Raw genomic sequence first — 6,667 nt, 5'->3', positions numbered from 1 at the left:
GCAGAACCAGCCTGCAAGTAATGAACGTGGGCTTGAAAGCATCACGGAGTTCTCTCCAGCCACAACGCCTCGCTAATAAGTTTTACAGCTGCTGGACATCACATGCAGGGGAGATGATACTTGTCAGCTAATTTGGCTTTTAATACGCGAACATCCTGACTGCTCTGAGGTTTTTCTGTAGCCAAATTGTCTCACCTGTTAAATCTGTAATGTATTTAGGAAGTTTCATTTTACGTGTTTAGAAAGATGGCCTTGAAGACTGCTGGGTGCTTTAGCAGGAGAGCCTTGGAGCAGCATCCCAGAGCCAGGGGCTAACCCCGAGGCTGTGTGCCGGGGGGTGGGGAGGTCACGTGCCAGTGGCCGGGGAGCCAGATCCCCTCCCTCAGAGGACTGGATGAATTTCCGTGCAGGGCTTCAGAATTTAAAAAAAAAAATCCAAAATGCTGATATTTTTAGTTCCCACTCATTCCTTGACTATGAATATGAATGTGATTGAAATTTCCACCAGTCTTCAAAGGAAACTTACCTTTAAAGCAAATGCCAAGGGTTTGAAAACTCACTCAAGATGGAATAATATTCATACAAACAGGGAAGGCCTTAAAACACAAAAGCCTTCGTGCTTCAGCAGAGTTGGATTAAGGTCTCATGGTCCCCCTGCTTGTGACCGTGCATGGGGCACAGCAGTGGCCCCCAGCCTGAACGAGAGCACACCTCGTGGGGCAGAGGGAGCCTGTCTGAAGCCCCGTGGACCCCAGGGCTCAGCTCCCTTCCAGGTAATTGGAGCGGTTGTAAAACCCGTGTGGTACTCCAGGAGATGACCTCCAGGGACATGCTGTGGGGGATTCAGGTATATTCTTTTAGCACTAGGGACTGGAGGAGGCAGGGACAGAGAAGGGCAAGAAGACGGGGGAAAATGAGGAGAAAAACTCAGAGGATGAAAAAAGAAAAACCAGAACATGACTGCAGAGCAAAGCCTTGCCAATGGAGCGCTAAATAGGAAGGGTGGCTCAGGGCCCTTTTGGCTTTTATACACCCATCATTTCCAGAACAGCTGAGTACCAACATTGGGCAGCCAAGTCAAGACACACCCTGTAAACTTTCATTACCTCAGCCCTTCTGAAGAAGTTACTCAAGAGCTCATCTTTGATGCCTGGGAAGCCAGCTAGGGACTTCTGGTCAATGCCATTTAAAAAAAAAAAAAATAGAAAATTGGAGGGTGAGGGAGATCATGAATAATGAATCTCACCAATGTCAGATACGTTACTTTTCTTTTTTGCGTTACAGACAGGAGAAATTATCATATTACATATATTTAAGAATATAAGTGATGCTAGTGGTAAAGAACCCACCTGCCAATGCAGGAGACACTAGGGACCCGGGTACAATCCCTGGGTCGAGAAGATTCCCTGGAGGAGGCAATGGCAACCCACTCCAGCATTATTGCCTGGGGAAGCCCATGAACAGAGGAGCCTGGTCGGCTGCAGTCCATAGGGTTACAAAGAGTCGGACACAACTGAGAGATTTCACACAGGCAGTAAGAATCTAGAGCATGTGAAAAAGTTGCAAACATCATCCAAAAGAACCCCTCCTAAAAAATGTAATAAATGGTCTAGGGTTTCTCATACTCTTTGCATATCTTTATTTTTCTCTGTCCTTCCAGAACCACACAACAAAATCCCAAGCTGGGATCAGATCTGCTGTCAACATGACTGGTTCCTACATCTGGTTTGCGTAAACTGTCGACATCCCGCAGTGTGGAGGCCACTGTGAAATGTAATTTACAGTCTCGCACGTCAACTGGACAGTTGTTGGCACTTTGCAGTCCCTTCCCTAAGCCTTGGTCTCCATTACTGCCAGATTCCGCCCTGATTTTCAGCCCTCCCCAGGCTTCTCGGGTCCCGTCCTCCTCCTCCACCCAGTCCATGGTTTACCTGCTACCCAGGTAGCCGGGGGAGAACCCAGGGAAGAAGCCTCAGTCTTGGTGCCTTTGTCTCTCTTCCCCACATCTAGTCTGCAAGGCCCTCTCTGAATCTGTTGCCGTCCCTGCAGATACAGTCTGAAGTCAGGTCCCTATCACCTCTGGCTGCTGCTGCTGCTGAGTCACTCAGTCGTTTCCGTCTCTGTGTGACCCCATAGACGGCAGCCCACCAGGCTCCCCTGTCCCTGGGATTCTCCAGGCAAGAACACTGGAGTGGGGTGCCATTTCCTTTTCCAATGCATGAAAGTGAAAAGTCAAAGGGAAGTCGCTCAGTCGTGTCCGACTCTGTGCAACCCCATGGACTGCAGCCCACCAGGCTCCCCCGTCCCTGGGATTCTCCAGGCAAGAACACTGGAGTGGGTTGCCATTGCCTTCTCCCACCTCTGGCTAGATGACTGCAAAAGCAATGGCTCTGAGCTGCCATCTCGTCCTCTGCTCTGGTCACTGTCTGGCTCCTCCAGGGCCTTGTCTCACAGCCTTGTTCACCTTTCCAGTGAGTCACCACTGTAGCAATTCGCTTCTCCCCCGACCCCCGACCCCCGAGCCGGGCCTCACCTCGGTTGCCCTAAGGCTTCTCTTCCTTGGTGCATCCGGTGCCTGCCCCAGAGTCCCGCACGGATGCACTTCCCATGGGACCTAGAAAGGTGGACTCTTGGCCAGTGAGGGGTAAAAGCCCAAAAACGCACAACACACGGTCCCCTTTACCAGGGACTGCCACCTTAAGACCCCTGTGTTCATTTCTCCTTCTTCGTCTCCATTTCTGCCTCTCATGCCACATCCCTATTGTGGGATCTCTTTCCAAAGGAAAACACCTACAGTCCGCACCCACAAGGGAGGTGCCCTCTGCTGGGTCGGCACATGGATGCGGTGGGGGTGGGGGTGGGGAGGTGGCCCCAGGGGGTGGGGTCCAGGTGCAGTTAAGTTCGATTGAATGAAAAAATGGAATATCCTTAGGGACCTGGATTTCTTAATACAGAAAAAAAAAGCTCTAAACCGCATGCTTTAATCTATGATATACTCCCTGGCTTGTCCGTATTTTAGGCTAGTTAATTCCCCCATGACAAGGATGTTCCACACCTCACCGAGCTGGTTACTTAGCTGGTGCGTATTGGAGTATTTTATGGCAATTTCACAAGAGCAAAGATGACTTTAAGGAGAAGAAAATCTGAGTATCTTGTGAATCGACCTCAACACTAGCTGTTAGCTCTCAAAGGCGAGCAGAGCAAGATGAATTAGAAAGTGTCCCTGCCTTCCTTTCGCCTCTTTCACTATGAGGGGCCAATCTCTAGACTAATGAAACGCTAACTGCATCTGCGACATGCATCCAGAACAGCAGGGGGACACACTGGGCCGAGTGGAGTCACTCGATTTCTCCTGGCAACATCGATTACATTTCTAGCTGCGATGAACCCTTCCCCCTCCTCTCACCAGCATCCCTCATCACCTCCAGAGATGAACTCAGCTCTTATCACCAGCCTTGCTTTCTGAGTCACCACTCATTTTTCCCACCTGGGGTCTAACTAGACGGCTTGACAAAAGATGAAGTAATTTATAGATACATTAGACCTTATCACCCTGGCTTTGGGCTCCCCTTCTGGTCTCAAGTGAGGCTGGCTTTTCAGATTGGCTAGAAATGTAGTGCTTTTTCTTTCCTTTTGCAGTGTCTGGTGTCTCTCTCTTATTCCCTCTCCATTTGGGGACATGTTCTCTCTCCCACGTATGCCTGTGTTTGGAACTTCTTTGGAGCCGTGCCTTTGCAGGATGCTTGCCAGCAGCACATACATTGAGGAAAAGCATTTTCTTTTTCAAGCTTTTTTTCTGTCCTGGTTTGCATCTAGGTGAAGGCAGGTTGGATACCAAGCTGCGCCTTGGTACATGTATGTACTTTTTGAAAAATGAAAATAGCGGATTAGTGTTGATGTATGGCAAAACCAATACAATATTGTAAAGTAATTAGCTTCCAATTAAAATAAATAAATTTAAATTTAAAAAAAGAAAATAGCTTTATATTCTGAGCAGTGTTTTAAAACTATGTCCCCCGATTTTCTGATACTCTCCCCATCCTACAGGGTGCTGGTCCTCTCTCTGGTGTGTGGTTGGTCTGTACCAACTAATGACTCACTTCTAATGAATAGAAAGTGGTAGACGTGATGCTGTGTGACCCGAGACTAGGACATAAAAGGCAAGAGGCTTCGCCTTGCTCTCTCTCTTGGATCACTGGCTGGCCTTGGGTTTAGGGGTGGGTAGGACAGCCTCCCTCAAAACTGACCCTCCAGCCTCAGCCAAGCCTTCAGCTGACTGCAGCCCCAGGCAGCATTTCGGTTGAAATCTCAAGAGAGCCTGTAGTCCAGAGTCTCCCAGTTTGGCTGCCCCCATGTTCCTGACTCACAGTGACTGTGTGAGATAATAAATGTTGGTTGTTTTAAGCTGCTAAACTCTTAAGTGTAGCAATAGATAAATAATGCACTCTGCCTTCACGCTACTTCCTGTGGAGGCTAGAGGTGCTAAGACTATGTCTTGTCACGTCAGAGTGACGAAGGCTACTAAAACAATGACCAAGGACAGGAGTTATTTAGGAATTCTTAGTTTGAGAAACTCAGTTCAAAGACGTATAGCAGAATTGCATTTTAAAAATTTATACTCTCTTTTCCCAAAGAAGGCACAGTAATTCCAACAAAAGTAAATGCACAGAGCCATAAGTACAAATAGGAAATAGAAAATCAGGACCAAACCAAGGGAACAGTAATTATAAGCATAAGGACCAATAAAATTGCCACAGTTGAATCTTAAGCATGATCCGAGCTTCCTGGTAGCCATGGTGAAAGGGGGAACTTAGTAAGTTCTATAGTTTTTCTTTTTTTTTTTTTTATATGGAACACTTCATTAATTTTTGTGTCAGCCTTGTGCAGGGGCCATGCTAATCTTCTCTGTATCATTCCAGTGTAGTTTTTCTTATTGGAAAGGAAACAAAGCTTTTCCTAGAATCAAAATTTAAAACAAAGTTCTCATGTGGACTTAAATATGAGAGCTGGACTAGGCAGAGGATAAGACTCTCAGTCCTTCAGAGATATTGTGTTAGCTAAATTCATTTAGCTGTTACCTGTGTTCTTTAGTAAAAGAGGGAGGAAAGAGTCAGAGCTCAGAGCAATGGTGAATTATAGAATATAAAAGGAATTTCTTTGACCTCATGCTGCTGAGCCTTTTGAAAGTGGCATGTAAATGTCTGTGGAAATATTTTTGATCTGAGTTGAAGCCCTTGCTTTTCTTTCTCTTTTTCTGTTGGTATATATATAGCATGAAAGCACTTCTTGGGCAGCAATTTAAAATAGCCCAGTTTATCTCTCTGCGTATATTCCCGGTCTTGGTTGCAGTCTATAAATTCTTTCTGCTATCTCGGACTTTGCCTGAGAATGTGAATCCTGCAGCACATCCCATCACATTCCTCTGGTTTCATGACCCCCTGTTATTTTCACCAGTCCTCCTAGACTTTGTTCACAATCCTTCAGGGAGGCTGCAAAGGCGATGGAATGTGGTAGCTGGGCTGCAGGGACGGTCCAGGGACCTAACTGGTTGTGTGCGACAAGCTTTCCAAGAGCACTGCTGGGCTGATGCCCTGCTTTTGAGCATGAGTTTCAAGGGTCTTGCCAAGGTGTGCCAGGCCACAGTGGTCTGGGAAAACCCCAGTGTCCATGGAGCTGCAGAGCCGGAGTCAACGCCAGGCATGAAATGGAAGGAGATCGCTCTCCCAGGGTCAGACAGGGCACCTCTCCTGCTTCCCCCTTGTCCCACGAAGCTCTGTCTGTGACAGCTGAAAATACAGGCTGCACTGTATGAAGACGCCAAGCACACTGCCTGGCTTGTAGATTTCAATTTCTGTTCGTTTTCTCCTCCCCTTCTTCTCTGCCTCCTCTCCTCCCCTTCTTGTTTTCCTCCTTTGCCGTCTGCAAGCGTCTGAGGAGCAGAGCTGGTGTGTGAGTCCGTTTTACTGAAACGTTGCCCTGGCTGTTTCCTCTGCCTGGAAGCCTAGGTCTTCTCTTGGCTTAGTTAACTCCTACACGCCATGTCAGCCTGAGCCTTTCCTGCTCCCTCTTCCTAAGTCAGCTCTCCCTCTCAGCTCTTCTCATTGCACTGTGCTCTGTGCTCAGTCACTAGAGTCGTGTCCGGCTCTTCGGGACCCCAGGGACTGTAGCCCACCAGGCTCCTCCGCCCGTGGGATTTCCCAGGCAAGGATACTGGAGTGTGTAGCCACTTTGTTCTCCAGAGCATCTTCTCAACTCAGGGATCAAACCTGCATCTCCTGCATTGGCAGGAAGATTCTTTACCACTGAGCCATCTGGGAAGCCCATTTCATCCTTTTAATTCTTATCATATAGATTATTTTAATTTCATTAGCATGATGACCTGATTAAATAAATTTTACGTTTTTTATATGGTACTTCCCTGAAACTATCTGGTGACATTTATATTCCCAGAACAGTGCCTGAGCCATAACAGGTGTCCATATCATTAGTTGAGTGGTCAGTGAATCAGCAGATGAAAAAGTCTAGTTCCATGAATTGTGCCTGGTGTCTGCCAGGGCGTCACAGTTTCTGTGTGATAAAGATGAATACTTCTGTCTGCTAGGATGTGTTCAGGACTGCGGACACCAGGTGTTCAGAGGACCAGAACTGTCCCCCAGTGATGGCAAGG

The 6,667-nt window shown here is 47.5% G+C and overlaps 1 non-coding gene across 1 annotated transcript; it reads right to left on the bottom strand.

The window, feature by feature from the left end:
* Positions 1-4,842: 4,842 nt before the first annotated feature.
* LOC128062681 (U6 spliceosomal RNA) lies at positions 4,843-4,948 on the bottom strand. The gene has a single exon (XR_008200835.1). It is a non-coding gene; the product is annotated as a U6 spliceosomal RNA (small nuclear RNA).
* Between the last annotated feature and the right edge of the window lie 1,719 nt (positions 4,949-6,667).

Source organism: Budorcas taxicolor, chromosome 17 (genome assembly GCF_023091745.1).
Source record: "Budorcas taxicolor isolate Tak-1 chromosome 17, Takin1.1, whole genome shotgun sequence".
NCBI lineage: Eukaryota > Metazoa > Chordata > Mammalia > Artiodactyla > Bovidae > Budorcas > Budorcas taxicolor.
Note: the sequence above shows the minus strand (reverse complement) of the source record. Positions and strands in the feature narration are given on the sequence as shown.